Genomic DNA, 19,055 nt, shown 5'->3' with positions numbered 1-19,055 from the left:
TAGTGCCAAGGGACAAGTGGATCTAATTAATTTCTTTCTAATTATTTTCTGTCACTTAACATACAGGACAAATAAGGACAGATTTGCACTTTTCTCTGCTGGCGTAAATATGCCAGCCAAGAAAATGCACTGTGTTGTTACTGTTTTAAGGGGGTACATAATGCATGGGTATGTAGAAGTCACTACAGTCTGCAGCACACATTTATATTAATTGCTTAAAGCAGATTTTAGATTTTCTACAACATTTTCAACCTGGATTGTGAAGTAGAATGCTACATATATTTTTTCAATGCACATTTTACTTATTTGCTGATCTGGTAAAACAGGCAGTGCTGTATTCATGGTGGTGGCCACAGGTCACTGTGCTCCAAACAAAGTGCTGAAATTCAACTAGAGTGAAAGGCAGAGTAAAAAGTAAAAAAATTACCCCTTTTAACTGAAAATAAGAATAAAAGGATTCCATGTAGCTGAGGATTACATTTAGACCAATATTTATAGAAAGAAACAAACACAAAGCAAATAGCACAAATGCAGGCAAAATTCAAAAGTTTCAGAATCAATTTAAAGGCCTGGATGTTCAGACTAGACAATTATTGCCTAAAGTGTTCTGGATTAAACAGAGCATGTTGATGAAATGTTGAGAGACAGGAGGCATGAGTAAGTAAGTTGACTGGTCATGATACAAAGCAAGGCTATCCAACTGAACACTTGTGGCACAGATACAGCCCTCCAAAAGAAATGTATTGCTCCAGCTTGCCCTTGTGTGCAATATATTTCAACTGCTACCACCACAAATTCCCATGTAGCCTGCTGCTGGCCCAACTTGGTCTCCTGCTTCCTTCTTATAGTTTCAGGTGTCAGATAGAGCTGCATAGTACTGATCGCTGAAAGGGTTGTTAACATAGAGGTTGTGGTTGCTAGCTGCCTATATTATGGGTAGCTATGACAGGAAGCAGAAGTAGTTGATGATGTGTGAAGTTGTGGAGATGAAGTTGTGAGGACAACAGTCAGAGGATATTCTTTGACCAAACCCAGCATCACAGAAGGCAGGGGAGAGTTACGTTAAAGGGTAAAACGTTGTTTATAACAGTGAGGGGCTGCTTTATTAAAGTTTGAGAATGAGAAATCTTACCTAAAAGAGTGCTTCTTCTGCACATCGATATTTTCTAATATTTATTTCTTGCATTATTTCCTAGGTGTTTTCATGGGAGCTGAGAGATGACAGGATCAAATCTAATGAGGTACACCAGAATTTCTTTTATGGAATAGAAGCCTACTACACGTCTAAAAAAACTTAAACGTCTTTACACTCAAAAAACCGATGCAATAATATATGTGAAAAATGAACACTCTGACGAGTGATTTCTTACATGTGAGATAAATCAAGAATAAAATGTGTAAGTTTCTTGGATTTTGATAAATCGGACCTTAAAGGGGAACTCTTCTGAGCCAAAATTTGTTAAAGAGCCTCACACAACACAGAAACCCTTAATATATCTATCACTGTAATCTGTTCCTTTAAAAAGTATGAATAAATACCATTTTTACCTGCTAAAATCCAGCTGCAAAACAGTTCCTTTCTTTCTGCATCATTTGAAATCCTGGCAGGGGAGGAGGGACTAAAACTTTGATGTTACAAATTGTAACAACTTATTTACAGCTTACAGACAGTATGCAGGAACTACATAACCCACATTGCATTGTATTGTATTGCATGCTGGGAATTGTGGGATTTGGGGGATGCAGGCTGAGGACAGTCGAGTACTGTTACATTTTTTTCGAGTCTCAAAGTAGTGAGCCAGGTCAGCAGGAGAACAGGGGGGGCAGGCTTAGGTAACTGGTCCAAAGCATATTTTTACATTTAGGTGCTCAATTATCAACATTTGAATTTTAGTTTTTTAATGCTAAAATTTGTGTTATGGTTCAAAACCTCGAATGTCTATTTATTTATTTTAAGCGCACAAAAAATTGAAAACTCGAATGTAAAAACTCTGCAGCTAAAAGCTTGCGAGTTCATGTAGAAGTCAATGGGAGTTATCCTTGGCAAAGTCAAGCCATGTTTTCAATTCGAGATTTTCGAGTTTGTAAACTCGAAAATTCAAGGTATTCAAGTTTTTTATTTGAACGAGTTTTCCATATTAAAAAATAATCAACCATTTGAGTTTATTTAAAATGTGAGTTTATTCGAATTATAAAAAAACTCTTGAATTCACAAACTTGAAAACTGATCAATAAGTCCATAAAATCATGAAAAGGCTGCATATCTTTATTTCATGTATATTGCAGAGTTGCTTGACATTATTTTTACTTTTCAAATAGCTTTAGTTGTGTTTGGGTTGTGTCCCTTTTACGTTCCAAGAAGAAGTGGAGTCTAGACCCACCACACCCTGAACATCTGAAACCTAACACCTCAGCAACTCAAACCCACCCAGATGTGTGATCCCAATCCAGTTTTACAAAAGATATGTTAGTAACTATTGCCTCTTATCTAAAAATGGCTGATTAAAACAAGTGAACTGCCATTTTTGGGTGATGCTTAGTAGATATGCTATTTATGTATTGAAAAACAGGTACGACTCCTTCACCAGATTTGAGCACCATGCTCCAGCTGCACTAGAACAAAAGTGACAGAAGCTGATTTGTGATGGAGTCTGAGATGGGAAATATAATAATATTCAGTTAAAAGAACTCTACAACATCAGTTTGCATAAAAAAGAGTAAAATAACTGCTGTCATTTGTAGTGAGTTCCTCATCACTAATTTAGCTATGCTTGCTACCCACTAGCACAATTTTAAGGGCTTACTAAATATATATGGCAAAGGAAGTGTTTTTCTTCCCTAAATGAGCAGGAATGGTGGTTAGAAACTACTGGAGATATTATTATTATTATTGTGCCATCTTCCCACAGCACTGTGCAAGGCAATACAAACAATACATAACAGTAGGCACATACTGTATAAACAGAAACATTCACCAAAGTAGATGAACATTATTACAACTGCATATTTTAGGGAGACAGAGGACAATGGAGGGCTCTGCCCATGAGAGCTTACAATCTACAGGGGAGACTGGATGAAGGCTGTATCAAACATCAGTAAAGAAGGTAACTAATACCAGTGATTATACCAATGAACATCTTTCTGGATTGGTTTAATCAATACCTAGCGTTTTTTTATTTATTTTTTTTCAAGTTGTAAACATGGAAAGGTAGGTTGGGCAACCCAAGTAGCATTTTCAGTGCATTTAGAGAACACTGTGTACTGGGGCAAGATTTGTCTTCCAGCAGATTTGCAGCAAAGCACATAACTAGGATACTTAGGTGGACCTGTCACCCAGATATGAAAATCTGTTTAATAAAAGTTATTTTCAAATTAAACATGAAACCAAAATTCTTGTTTATATTAACACCTTCAAACCCATTATAAATGCATTTAAAAATCCCAGCTGTCATTCATATACTGCCTGCCCCATTCAGCACTCACATTCTCCCTACGGGCAAGGGCATCAGGTCCCCCATTCTGGCACATACACAAGATTTTGGGACAATACAAAGCTTGCATTAATACAGTGCCCACAAAATGTCAGCTGCCTGCTGGCTGTGATTGTATATTCCCAAGACTGAAGGAAACAAGATTTATATCATTTATATAGTAAGTGAAGTTAATTTTGCTTAACAAACACAATAAAAAAGAAATTGGAATTATTTCTTAGGGTGACAGGTCCCCTTTAAGAGAGTCTGGCCTAAATGCCTTAACCAGCTTTACTGGCAGAAATCTGTCTATCCATTTTAAACATATAAAAAGGGATGATTGTTTGATGTACATTCTCTGGCCCCAAACTTTTTTCTGTTATTTATTTTGTGCGATATAAAACATTGCCAAGTCACCATACCACATTTAGGTAAACCCTATAAAGTTCACCTACTTCCCTGGATTTAAAGAGCATTGACAGAATTGAAGGTTGCTGGGTCATAAGGATCCAGGGACACAGCTAGGGGTAGCATAAGTAAATGCCTAGGGTGCAGGGGTGGCAGTACTCTAGGTAAAGATCCCAGCTCTGAGGGGATCTTTGTGCTAATCAGACAGTGAATCACCTAGCCACGTGTAGCAGTGTTAGTTCTGCAGATGACACAAATCGCGGTATAAACTTTAACAAATATACTGTGCTCTCCATCAAAAGCAGCAATGGCTGAAAACAGTCAAGACTGTGGAGTATAGTAATTTGGCCAGGGCAATTTCCCTAGTTAAAATGCATACTCCCCTGTGTCTTCAAAACCTAGCACTTGATCTTGAATTTAACTGTATTTTGTATAGATTGTATTGACCCCTATTTGCTCTATGTATGTATTTCTCTACTGTACAGTACTATGTGCACAAGTAGAGCTACAAATATTAATATATACACACATATACATTACAACATGTTTAAATTGTTGAACACAACCCCCTAATACTACTCGTGGATTCTCCCAGTCTGTGTTGAGCGTTTAAACGTATAAATGAAACTGAATGGCCTGGCAGCTTTATTAAATACATTTCTCTAACTGATTCTGAAAACAGCATTGGTCATCTGGACAGCCTGAAATGAAAATAAAATTATCACTTGCCAAGATAATAATATGTTTAGACTCGAGCATATGGAGCTGCTGAGTAGTCCAGCCATCTCTGCAGTGATAATGCAATTGGCTTTTATATGCTTCATTATTGTTTGTTCTGCAGTAACTATCACCTTCTTCATGCATGCTAACTCGTTAATTTCATCTTTAATTTTTAATCAACAATTAAGCAGACAACACTGTGTAATAGTCTTTTGTAATTTACTTGGCAGGCATATTATATCTGCCTTGTATAAATCCTTGAACTAAAAAGCTTTTGCTGCAGTAATGAAATCACTATGTCAGGCTGCAGTTGATGTAAGTTCCTTTTGCTACACAAGCAAAAGGTCCAATAGTTGCCTGGTGGCAAGGGGAGAGTCACACTTCTAAGTAACGGACTGCCATGCTGTGACAGGATTGTGTCCCCTACAAGCAGAGCAAACAAAATACGTCCATACACTCACGGTTCCTTGTAAACTCAGTCCGTTAACCACTGGTGCAAATCCTCCTGATGCACCTGGCCAGGTGCCTATAATAATGAGCACAAAAGAAAGTGGGAAAAAAGCACACAAAACGAATTGCTGGTGTAAAAAAATACCTCCAGCCTGTTTATTGTGGAGTGCACATACAGGCCAAACGTTTCAAGAGCTACATGCTCTCTTCATCAGTGGAAAAAGTACACACAAGCAGAGCTGCACAGAGGAGATCCATCAGTAGAAACATTGATAGTATAAACCTATACTAATCACTTTTTATGTATAGCAATCAAGATAATGATTATAATTTATGTTCATTGGCTATATTACAATGACATACCAATGCAACCTGATTGTAATTGGTTTCTGTTGTAATTGCTGATCTGAATCTAGAATTGTGGTTCTCATTTCTCAGTTTTTTTTTTTCCCCACAGAACCCATATACATCGATAATAGTGAGTACTAAATTCTTACTGAACTGAAGCAATACAATTAGGGTTTTATTTAGGAGATTATTATCATGTGGAGGGGTAGATGAAAAATAATCAGAGCTGCCCAAAAGAACTATAAAGAAATATTGCCTTTGTAACATTTACAGGGTTTTCCCCACACCCTGGGCAAGCTGACTATGTAGGTGTGCAATAAAACAGGTCAGTGGTGTAACCTAATGTGCCCAGTCCTACCAACACAAAATATGCTAACCCTATCAAGCACTCAACCTGTGATCTCTTTGCACACATTTAAACCACTGCACTTACACCACTATTCATATTGGCAGGGTCACAATTAAACTGCAGGCGCCCCTAGGCCTGCACTGCTCATAGCCCCACCCAATGCCCCGCCCTCTCCCTGACATCAAACACGTGCACACACATTGGTGTACTGGAGATGTAAAGAGCAAATTTCCCACGTGTCCCCAGTGCTTTATATTGAATTTGGCGGCATGCCGCCCCTTAAATTCTGCTTTCCTAGGCCCGGGTCTTTGTTGCCTTTCCACAAATCCGGGCCTGCATACTGGAAATGGGAGTGGACTTGGGGAAAGAAGCTGTCTCCTTACCAGCACTTTCCCTATTGGATATCCTTCACCTGTTGTTAGGCTATTGATAGTGAAAACCTAGCCTCATAATTAGTCTGCTGTATAAGCAATAGTAAGTAAAAAAAAAAAATATATTTTTTTTTTCATATAATTTGTATTATTTTTTCCAATATGAAATGTAAAATAAATACATTTTAAAACCTGCAATACAAATCCAAAATAATATAGAACATATAGAATGCATATCATAATGCAAAGAAAGAACTTTTAAACAAGTAGCATATAAAATATGAAATAATATAAACGGAGAACTCAATAGATCAAATGAATGCTAAACAACAAAAGAATATCCCAAGAATCCTCTATAATAAATGAAATGAAAGGAAATTCAATGAGATTGTCTCTGTCTATTAACATCCAGATTTTGGGTCTCTTACAAAGTAACAGTGGTGAAAATATAGTTTTTAATATGTTTTGAATAAAGCATGAGCAGGTGGTGTTTAAAATTCCTCAATCTGCAACATTCCAAATATTAATTGAAAGGTGGATTTCCCCTTTAAACGGAAAGGGTCTTTCCTTCCTTTCATAATTGGAAACACATACACACACAGAAATCAATTAGTTGCAGAAATCAGTACATTCCAAATACATCTTAGTCTAATGTATATAATTAAGTATGAAAGCTAATCTAATAGGCAATGAATGTGGCATTAAAGAGAATTCCACAGTGTAGATACATTCCCTTTCCTTATAAGGGAAATATTAGCCATTATTGTAAATTTCTTGCAAATAAATATTTCAGTCATCTGTAGGTCTGCACGGAACTGCTACTAAATTCACTCTGCACCATATCAGATTTCAGTTTATTAACTCTCAGAAAATTGAGATTCTATCCAAGATTTGTTAGGTCTTTCTGCACCAAGATATAAACATTTATCCAATTTGAGTAAGTAGAGATATATCAAATACCAGAAAGTCCATCAATAATTTACATTTCAAGGTACAGGAATAAAGTATTATTATGGCAGTGTTCTTAGTTCAGGCAGACTGCAGGTTTATTTTTCAAAAAGATGGTTAATAGGAATTTTATAAAGAGTGATGTTTGATTTGGTTACACCATGTTCTTTGGACTTGAATACATTTTATAAGGTTTGAGCTTGTTTAAAGTATAGTAAGTTTAATTATCTTGCTGTTGGTACCACATTCAACTGAGATATACAATAGAGAACTCTTTTCTGGCTGTTTAGCATTTATCTGCAAGAAGTTTGTATGTTCTCCCCATGTCTGTGTGGGTTTTCTCCCACATTCTGACTAAGCTGACCATTGTGTGTGTGAATGAGATATGGACCTTAGATTGTAAGCTCCTCTGGGGCACTGGTCTTTAAGCCACCTATATACACATATACAATAACACTCTTATACTAATATACTCATAGAGCATAGTATACAGTTATTCATAAGGAAGACATTTGTGATAGTATTTGTGATATTAGTTGGAGACAGAATATATACATAACTGATATACTAAAAGCATGCCAGTTTAAAAACCTGTAAATGCTGCACAATGAAACACTGCAAAAACATAACAGGAAATGGCAAATGCCTGGGTGGGGGAACCCCTACAGTTATTACAGTTTTGGCACACAGTACAGGCATCATGGTGCCAGCATCAGAGAACAGGACAGAAATAAACAAACAGTAAAAAAAAGTATAAGATTTATGGATGCAAAAGACAACAAGATCAGAGGAAAAATGGAACAAGACAAACACACAAGGATTGCCATAAGCCACAGGAAGGATAGGAAGAACAAACATAAAGATAAAAGGACTGTGACTAGAGACTGGACTGGACCCAAGGGAAACAAATCCAAATTGTGCAGGGATAAAAAGAATAATCTTAGAGCAAGGGAAGTGGTGGTTCTGAGTAGTCAACATAACATAATGTACCAAGCAGAGATTAAGTAGGCAAAGCATGAAAGAAGCCTACAGTGCATAAAATATGCCTTCCTTCTTAGGAACACAGGCGCACCTGCAACTGTAAAAACAGACAATAAGAACAGCGGCTACCCAAATCTGGATCAGTTTTCTAATTTTCTTGCTCCAGCATTCCCTTGGATCATTAGACACAGCAGCGCTCAATAAGAACTGAAGGCAGGAAGGCCTGAGCAGCACCAAGTGCAACTATGCCAAAGTACAAGAAGTGCTTTTTGGTGAAAGTACCTTTAATGAAAGTGATTTAACATACAACTGACTGGGAAGAAAGTGTGGGAACTGCAACTGCACTTGTTGGCATACATGAGCCCTACAGTCTCTCAATGCCTTTTTCACTGCAGGGCATATCTGTCAGCACAACAATGACCCTCACACAGTACTCAAGATAACTGTTCTGTACTTCAGTAGTTATTCAGACTGTGGGTGTAGCCTCATTTGAAAGAACTGACGCAATTCTGGTGATGCTTGAGTGGCCTCCTTGCTCCCATTTATGCCAAAAGATTGTATGAAAAACTTCATTACGATTTTTACATATTTGTGACAACAAGATAGAAATAACATTGCGGAGGGCTGGTTGTTACCTTGTACCCCATAACCCATTCTTCTTTTAGATTTTAAGCTTTATAAGCAGGGCCCTCTTTGTAATCTGTAATAGCAATTTATACACCCTTTTATTGTACAGCACTGCAGAATATGTTGGTGCTTCATAGATACATAAATAATAATATATATAGCATTGTTAGCAGTAAAATTGGTACCCTCCATAGGTTTAAGTTAGGGTTAGGGGCAGCAGCGCCACGGAGCCAGGACAGGTGTTGTGGACGGAGCTATGATGTTATGGGGTGGGGAGAAGACGTAATGATCACTGATTGGCCTATTGTCTCACCAATCAAGGATAGTCCTGTCCGGATTTCCTAATTTAGAGAACCGGGCAGGCAGTATTACAGGACAGCCCTTCCGAAAACCAGGCAGTCCTAATTTACACTGCAATTGCCTGTACAAGGCCGACCCACACAGCACCCATCAGATTAACCCATGGGTTAAACAGTCAGAAATTTAACAGCCCCTTTTCCATTGTTTCTTTTCACTTTCTGCTGTTCCAATCTTTTTGGGAATAATTTTGTCCTGACAATTTTCAACCAGGGCAATAATCCTTGATCCACCTTGATTAATGGACTGACCACTCCCACTTTTGGCCATAGATACAGTATAGTCAGTCTAAATCAGCCAATCTGTTCCAAATCTATGCATGTATGACCAGCTTTTTTAGTTCAAAGGACTTTATTTGATAAATAAAAAAACTCTTTTAAGATTTTTTTGTGAAAATTTAGCCTCTGGGGGCACTGTCTTAATACATCATCATTTAAATAAAAAACAGCACACAGAATAACTACCGTAAGTATTATTCCAGAACCAAGCTATAAATATGTTATCAGCATTTATACCCTGTAACATATAGTATAATTTTTGCCCTTTCCACCAGTGCTGATTATCTGAAATTCTCTGTGCAGGCAACAGGGATTGAGAAGAAAAAGAAACGCTGCATATCATTAGCTTGTGAAAGGTATTAAGAAATGTGCTGAGACAAAAGCTGATTCATGAATTATGCAGAACAGCAAGCCACCGTCTCAGCATATAAAGAGCGAGCGCCTCTGTTTGTAGGCATGTAGGCTGCCCGCATTCTCAAGCCCCATCGTACAGGAAATTCATTAGGGAACCAACTGCGGTGCACAGCATTGCTCTTTAGAACAGTAATGTCTCTGTATTATTGTCAGTGCTTGTGAATAGCTGACAAGCATTCTCACTAAACGCCACTTAGTTTATAAAACCAGCAAGGGAATTAATTGGGCCTGGGTACAGCCTATTCTTCCTGTTTCCTCGGCAGAAAACACTGGAGAGATCACCTCAGAATGTCTATATTTATCATAGGCAAGATATTATGTAAAAATATTTCAGCTGGTCACAACGTTTGTGGGAGATCACTTTGTTAATGGATTTATAAAACAATATTGATAGCTTGTCACTTGCAGTACCATTTCTTACCTTTCTTGGCAAATGTACTTCTTTCCCCATGGAGCAATAGAACAGCTCTATGACTTCTGACTTAACTGCCAAGTAATATGTTATTTAAAAGGAACAACGTTTAAATAAAGCATGTCCAAGAAATTATAGATCCATCATTAACATCAGTTGGCAGAGCCCTGAACGATATCCTTTTCTTTAGCAGTTTAAAACCCCTGTGTGTGTTCAGTCTTCCTCTGCATCTTTACAGGGTTATAGATATACAATATATTGTTTGCAAGATTTTCTCTAAACTTAGCCAAGAGAATAATGCTGGAATTAAAAGCTAGTGCATAAAGTATGATCTGTCATTAAGAACGATTTGTTAAACAAATCTAGCATGTAAATACCTTGAGAAAGTCATGGAAATGTGTTGCATTCTTCCATGTTGGCTACAGTCTGGCAATCCCAGTCAGACTGGTTTCCTGCAGTATTCTCAAGATCCTTTTTAGAACTCATACTCTGTAAGCAGCTACACAATGTGAATAGCACACAGCATGGGAAAAGCTTTGGCAGCATACAGAAAATTCACAGACCTTTTAGACAGTTGCAGAAATGTATGTCTTGGAGTGGGAAGAAGCTGCAGGATTGTTTCTTGGTCCCCACAGTCAGGATTATTAAAAGGAAAGTTCTTGAGTGGAAGATATTGAGTGGATGAAGAACCTAGCCTCCATGCCTTTTAGGGTGAGTTTCAAAAGTAAATACTTGCTTGCAGTTTTGTCTATACCCTGAATTGTTAGGTGATTGTTACAACCAAATGTTGGGCAACAGCAAGAAGCCTGAATGTCCCTGCTCTAAGGTATCCATAATTTCTGGGACAAGTGCTTGTAATACAAAAGGAACAAGATGATGTACCAGAAGCAGGACTACTGTGGGGACCCAGTTAAAGAGAAGGGCCCAAACTGCAGCAAAATGTGCAGGACTAACCAACAAAGAGACTCTGGGCTATCAGGACTGAACAGATCCTGCTGTTTAGTGTACTGTTGCTTGCGTTAGGCCAAGCTAGATTCAAAAGGGGTAGGCAGGGGGAGGCACATAGTTATCCTCCCCTCACACCCCTAACTTGCACATCATTTGCACAGGCTTTTAAATAAGCCTTGTTGTCTTTAGGAAGAATCTCTTCAAAGAACTCCTTTTGCTAATAGTAAAGGCTGAATCACATTTGCTCAATCTGCTTGCAGCTGCAAGACTGCTGGATCCAAGTGGGAATATCTGAAGTTTAAAAAGATGACAAATTGCTGTCAAATGACATCAGTGGCATGCATGGGTTTTGTCTTTAGCCATAGATGTAATGAAGGCTACATTGTAAGTCCATCAATATTCCTCATTTTATTGACATAATTCATTTCACATAACAAATGCTCTTATTGATCCACTTTTGACATCAGTGATGGTTTTTATGAGTTACTGGAACAGCGGTTCCAATCAATGTGTCAGGGTGAAATGGCCTTGTGAGCAGGAGGATGGACTTAGGAGGGAGCTTGTCACTGGAGAACCTGGAGGTCAGAGTCCAATAACTCAGTATCCATAAGGTAGTCAGGTAAAGGTAGTCAGAAAAAAAGAAATAGTCGCAGCAGAGTGCATCTATACAACTTTCTTATAAAGGGCTAGAGCCACTTTCAGGGGAGATGACAGAGAATAAGAAATATATATATATATATATATATATATATATATCTCAATTGTTTTAACAAAATTGCACTTTAGATCACTCACAGAGATGGAGGATTTTTTTTACAATGTTGCACTTTCAAACTGTCCACAGTAGTGGAGATATTTTTAACATTGTTGCACTTTGGATTATGGTGTGATACTTAAATGCAATGTATTCAATGTGGAAAACTAATGCACTTTTTTTGTATCAGGAAAGCATTGATTATTAATACTTACATGATGTCGTGGGTTAATGGTCACTAGGAGTTAATGTGCATATGATGTCACTGGTATTCCCTGGATTCATGGGAGGAGGCTATTTAAACACAGTTGTTGTATGTAATTGTACCTTGAAAAAGGTCCCAAAAGGGACCGAAACGTCGGTTGTACATGCAATTATAATACACTAATATTTGTTTGAACCACAAGACCCTTGGTGCTGGTTGTGTTTGATTTGGTATCTATTTGGTATTCCTTGCACAGGGGCAGCTACATTGTAGCAACTTTCGGAGTGTGGTGCTGTCGTGTGGACTTTTATTTATATATATATATATATATATATATATATATATATGGAACCAAGAAGCCCTTATAGTTATAATACAATAACAAACAGTCTGTTGACTGTTTTAAAAATGATTTCCTTTTTCTCTGTAATAATACAAAAATGTAATAAAAAAACTACCTTGTACTTGATCCCAACTAATATATAATTAATCCTTATTGGAGGCAAAACAATCCTATTGGGCTTAAATGATGTTTAAATTATTTTTTAGTAGACTTAAGGTATGGAGATCCAAATTATGAAGAGATCCCTTATACGGAAAGCCCCCGGTCCCGAGCATTCTGGATAACAGGTCCCATACCTGTATATGTAATGTTGGTACTCACTCCTGGCGGTTGAAGCCCAAGCTTTTATAGCAACCCAGTGAGGTGTATTTATAAAGTGTGAAAACGGAAATTTAACCTACACCTACAAAATCGAAAAGTTTCCATTAAATTAGAAATTTATGCAAGCATGACATGTTTTGGCAAAATAAATTCACACACATTCACCAAACATAATTACTTCAAAAATATGCCAATTTATCATGGGCACAATCACAAATTGTGGTGAAGTAATTTCACCAGGTTCAGGCTAAGGAAAACCATTTTAAAGATACAGTAGACACTAAAGCATCTTATTATTGCATATAGAATTGCTTTATGGCTATAATTCTCCAGTCGCTGGTGAAATTATTCACCATTTACATTTCAGATTAACACTTGTATTGGTGTAATTACAATATTTTGTAAATATGCAATGTTGTTATTGACATGAAATCTTACTTAGTATGCCTCATGGTGTATGGCATGCTATAATGGCATCACAGGATTGTCTCTCATCTCAAATATTGTACCAACCAAGTAAGAATGGTATCTCCCGTTGGATAGTTGTGATTGGTGGCTCCATAAAAAGGCAATCACAGTGGGTGTTACTGAACTGACAGTGTTTTCCTGTGTTAACATATGAGGGTGTTAAGCTGTCATACAAAGCCAAATTAGATTGACAATTTGGTCCTTGCTTGCAAATCGACACACTTACACTAATGCACCCATTTGGCACACAATAGGATGAGACTCAATTGTTAATTGTCTACACCCTTTTCTAGTGTTTTTCCACAGAGGATTGTTTATGCTTCACACCTGCCCTTGGGAATTCTTTCACTGACCCTACATAATATTTATTTTATTTAATACTTTTTTTAAACCTTGTAACTCTGTCTGCATTAATTAAAGCCATATTTGTTAAAATATAAAAATATTTTATAAGAATATTTCTTGGATTGTTAGGCAACTTTTCTGAGAGTGTATAATATAAAGTGTACACCACATGCTAAATAATTTACCAGTGCATTACTCTCCTGCAGATATTCACAATGGAAAGAGACACTCAGATAAACCATAGGCAACAGCTATACTTGATTTATTCATGGTTTAAAAAGCTAGCTGGTTGTTTTAATGTATAGTAGGGCTATCCAATTGCCTGTAGGCCGGATATGGTCCTCAAAGCTAGTTTTATAGCCCTAAGTGTACTTAAGGCTCACTTTAAGGATTTCCTTATATGACATCATAATGACATCATAATTTTGATATAATTTCAAAAATCAAACACGTGGCGAGGCAAATAATTGGGCCACTGTTTGTCAAATGTTACACAGCACCAATATATGGTTATGGTTGAACGTGATGGACTTGTGTCTTTTTTCATCCCAGCTTACTATGTTACTATGTATGTTACTATGTTACCATATAGAGAAAACATAAAACAGATTTCTCATTTGCTTTATGCACAACTGCTCAGAACAATGCCGGGGCCCATTAATTTGCTGTGGGGGAATTTGCCCCAGTGCAGCAATTGTCCACTGCGTGGGATTGGCATTCAATTAAATGGAGAGGTGATTATTTGTGAGTTTGCTTTTTCTGTGTCCCTGTAACTCAGAACTTCACCCCTAGGTTGCATTGAATAATCCAGTCTCATCAGCCTATCTTGGGATTTTATATTTAGCAGCCCTAAACTGAATGTATTAAATGAGGCATATGTTTAGATGTATCACTTCTTAAAGAGTGTTGGTGATTAATACTTCAGTGTGTTATTAGAACACGAGTGTCTGTATAATCTTTCTAATCTTTTTCCAACTATTGAGTCATCTCTTTCCAATTACTGAGTCATTCTTTTGTCTTCAGCGGATGATTAGCATGAGATTTCACAGCAGAATTGTCTGTAGGGATCTTAACTATCAGTAACAACAAAAATTATTATTATTTATTGAGATTAAGGGCTGTTACAAATGGAACATTTGCCGGTCCTGAACCAGCCCTTGGTACCACCCATTGGCATGATGGCACCAGTTTTTCAGCCCATAAATGTAGGGGCAGGTTCAGTTGATATAGAACCAAGATAACATACTGTATACTTATTTGTTTGTTGTGCCAGTATTGGCCAAGTGAGGTTAGCTTCATTATCAAGCAGGATAGATTTTCTATTTTTCCATATGGGTCAGCGGGGGGAGGCATAAGCTATTTTTACTTTGCTCACATCCTGTAAGAGACATGAGACATTAAGCATGTTGTGAGACGAGCATTAATCTTAGCAAAAATAGAAACTGCAAACATTTGAGCCAAGAATATACGCCACAACAATACCAGCCCTATAACCTAAATCAGTAAGATATCATCTTGCATTGTTACAGCTTGGCAATTATCTGTTTCTGTTATCTTGGAATACTTCTTTTTTGTTTTATAAAAGCAAAGGCTTTATCCTTCCAGCTGCAGAATATGTGTAAACAGGGCACTGACTTTGCAACTAACAAAAATGCAGTTAAAGGGTCCACCATCCAAAACCTGTTTTTGCTTAATGAAAGAAGCAATTCTAAACAATTTTCAAATACATATTATTACCACTGAAAATTTGTAACAAAACCTTAGGTCCCCTCCTAACTCTTGAACTGCACTACAGTGGACCCCCAGTACTGCCCCATTTACTGTACTTGTTAAGAAAACACAGAGTAGCTCTTGATTTCTTTTTGCCACTATTCACTGGCCAGGGGCATAAGCAGTTGCAGTCGGGACTAGAACAGCTTAAATGAGCATTCTCCTGGTCCCAAAGAGGTGAGAAAATGACGTGAAGTGGTCTGTGCAATCCCTCTGCATTACTGTGCTTACAGCAAACTTCGCAGTATTGGGAGGCATGTTTACAAAGTTAATGGAATAAAACAGTATCTTTAAATTCTATGCACTACTGGTCCAGCGATTAATGGGCCTGAAAGAGAACTGACTTCTGCTGATTTTATAACAAATATCGAGAATGTTTAAATGATCTATTTGGAATGTTGCTTAGTATTACATTTTCTTTCATTGTGTGTAAAACAGTTTTTGGGTGGGTGATCCCCCTTAAAGGGTCAGGCTGTCACACCTCTTATTCTGAACTTAACTGTCTGTCCAAGATTAAGTGCTGTGGAAAACTCCACAAAAAACTTGTTTATAATATCCGCTGATGTCACACTGTCACCTTGCCCCCACACGTCACAAACAGCTCCCCCCCATTTTTTAATCTCACCAATTCACCTCCATAATCATTCTCTGCCCCAAAATGTCATTGGTTTGGCCCTTTTTCTGTTTTTTGCAGAGGCCAAAGGCAGCAATGCTAATGGTCATATAGAGCGAAATTCAGGGAGATGTCAAAAATATACAAGCCACTTATACCCTTAATGGGACTGCACTAGGCAAATCCATAATGGAGAAGGACCTTGGAGTCCTTGGAGTTAATAAACTTGGCTGTAACAAGCAATGCCAGGCAGCAGCATGTTAGGGCAAACAAGGTTTTGAGCTGTATTAAAAGGAGCATACATTCACTGGAGGAGGGGGTTATTCTTCCCCTTTACAGAACACTGTTAAGGCCCCATCTAGAATATGCTGTTCAGTTTTGGGCTCCAGTGCTCAAATTGGATATTATTGAATTAGAGAGGGTCCAGAGAAGGGCAACTAAGCTGGTAAGGGGTATAGAAAGTCTCAGTTATGAAGACTGCAGCAAATTAGAGAGGCTTCTGATGGGGTTACTATGTATATCAATTCAATATCCTAGGGCCTGGCCAAGCTTGATGGCCTGTCAGGAGTAGTTTCACACCCGAAATCTAATTAGACTTCAGTGGGATCCACCAGAACTCTGCCTGGTTATACCCATTTTTTGGCATAGAGAAAAGTGACAGCTGGTGGATAAAATATGAAAGGAGTGCTGCTTTTTTACATTACATTTTACATGAATAGTCTGCAGAGGTATTACATCTATACAGGAAAGATTCACAGAGTAAACCTCTTTGGTTTAGAATACTTAAAGTAACTATAAGACTTTTTTCAGGTACAAATACACAGCCTATTTAGTGTCGCAATTCATTTTTCTATTACTGAAGGAACTTAATCTATTCCTTATTAATATAATATTTCACTGATTTCATTCTACATAAGTCTGGGATGTGAAACAATACCTTATCTTAAATAATGTAAACAGCATAGTGTAGTATTAAGTAAAATTTATTGACCTCCAAGTGTCATACGTACACAGTTGTTCACACATCCACATTTTGGAAACCAGTGACGTCACGCGCCCCCTTCAGTTACTCATGGCCTCATTTTACAAGGTCTAAGATGAGGCCATGAGTAACTGAAGGGGATGTGTGACGTCACTGGCGCGACTGCGGCACCCAGCAGAGCAGAAGAGCGCACAGTTAGCAGGATGGCGGTTCTGTGAAGCTGGCATAGGCAGAGAGTGGGACTCGGGACTGAGGGAACTTTAAGTCGCTTGGCAGTAGCTGAAGGGCAACCAATTGGGGAAACAGATATAAAAGCATTATGTGCAAAATTGGTAAGTTGCCATTTTTATCCCACAATGCAACCTTTTTTACTCACAACTGCTCCTTTTCTGCACCTGCCACAAGTCACAACAAAAGCTGATACGAACAAGTCATACTGGAGTACAGGCCCAATGTTTGCCCTGCCTGTGTTACTTAAGGTCCATACAAGTCATTATGGTTGTTACAAGCTGAGGCATGTGCATTTATATAAAGTTATATATATAAAGTAGTGACAAGAATTCAATATATTCCTGGTATTAGCAATGTAAATGCTATAATGCTGAGTAGGGGATTATCTAAATGTTCCGTCCTGCTTTTGTCTGTCCTGTTTTATGCCTGTTCCAACTTGTTCCTACCTGTCCCGCACTTGTCAGGCCAGTTGGTCCTGTTCTTTGCCTTTTCCAGTCTCTCCTCATCTTTGCCCACTCCACCTTGTCTAGTCCCTTTCTAGTACATTTCTTGGGCCACCACTGTCTAAAACACTCTATGCCCTATATATATTTCTTAGGCTAGACAGGGGGCAATTTTTGGGATATTCAATTAAACCAAAGTGTGAGCACACTTCGCACCAGCCCTACTGGTGACACCCTAGGCTTATACTTGAGTCAATAGGTTTTTCCAGTTTTCTTAGGTAGAATTAGGTACCTCAGCTTATATTCGGATCGGCTTATACTCGAGTATATACGGTACACCCAATAGAGAAGAAATCCGCACTCTCAGGACTTATGGTGAAAACAATGTGTTGATTATTTGGTGGAGATTGTTTCAGCTAATCCAGTAGCCTTTATGGATCTATGGATTTATTCTGAGCTGCACCAAGACCAATAGCCTGAAAATATCTGAAACAACTGTTACCTAAAATGTTTGATGTACAATCTGTACTAATTTATATATTACCCAATATATTTTATCCAGTTCCTCCCCCATGGGGCCCCTCTGAGGCTGGGGGCCCACATGGCAAACATTCAGCATATTAAATAAATGTCATTAGGAATAATACACATATTCTGCACAACAACTGCTATGTTATTTTCCAACAGCTATCTAGTGCTAATGTGCTACTGAATTATTGGCTGATTTCACTTAAGCTGAGTTACTGTAGATAAATGAAAGTATGTTTAAAGTGTGGAAATTGGTTGGTTGTGTACATAATTATACATGTCTCCTGCTCCAGTAATTAGCATGACATGTTTATAAAGCTGTATTGGCAGCACTGCATAAGAACTAACATGGGACACACATTGGTCAGTTTAGCACTCACGAGAGCTGATGTAATTCTAGAAATATTTGAGAGTCAACATATGGGCTGGGGGCTGGGCTGAACCGTTAAGCTACATGCCAAAAATTTTGGGAAAATGCACTTGGAGATTCCAACGTTTGCTACAAGCCAGTAGGGGATTTGAAAAATAACATTAAACATTTAAGAAGGCACATCCCATTTGGAGTGGATTGTGCTGTGCAGCTGCAAATACTGTCGGATTATAAATGTTTTTGCTACCTAAAAAAATAGTGCAATGCTCAAGTATTTTAAAATTCAAGTTACATTTGATTTCTACTAGCCAATTTGCAACTGGTTTTAATTATTGTAGTTTTTCAAATATAGGATTGCTAACACTAATAATATATATTTTACATTTAAATTGACTTTATTTGATTCTTGTTTATCTTGTAGATCTTTAAAAAAGCTTTAGTAGAAGAGGACCCATTTACAAAAAAGTGAAAAGTGCAAGATTGCACCCTTGCAATCTCACATATGCTACAATTAGATTAAAGCGTGGTGCCCCTCTCCCACTCAGCTCCGTCACAGGATATTTGCTCTGAAATCTGGCATCTGAGGTTCTAAAAGTGGGAT

General features: G+C 37.8%; 1 protein-coding gene across 2 annotated transcripts in view; it reads left to right on the top strand.

Moving 5' to 3' along the window:
* snn (stannin) overlaps window positions 1–19,055 on the top strand; it is a 53,498-nt gene that overhangs the window by 13,017 nt on the left and 21,426 nt on the right. The window contains exon 3 of one of the 2 annotated variants that reach the window (XM_012969976.3): window positions 1,197–1,241. The gene's annotated coding sequence lies outside the window, so the exon portion shown is untranslated. Of the gene's footprint in view, window positions 1–1,196; window positions 1,242–10,654; window positions 10,845–19,055 lie in introns of those variants that run through there. The other variant, XM_012969977.3, reaches the window with a different exon arrangement.

Source organism: Xenopus tropicalis, chromosome 9, assembly GCF_000004195.4.
Source record: "Xenopus tropicalis strain Nigerian chromosome 9, UCB_Xtro_10.0, whole genome shotgun sequence".
NCBI classification, from domain to species: domain Eukaryota; kingdom Metazoa; phylum Chordata; class Amphibia; order Anura; family Pipidae; genus Xenopus; species Xenopus tropicalis.
This window is presented reverse-complemented; position numbering and strand designations above follow the sequence as displayed.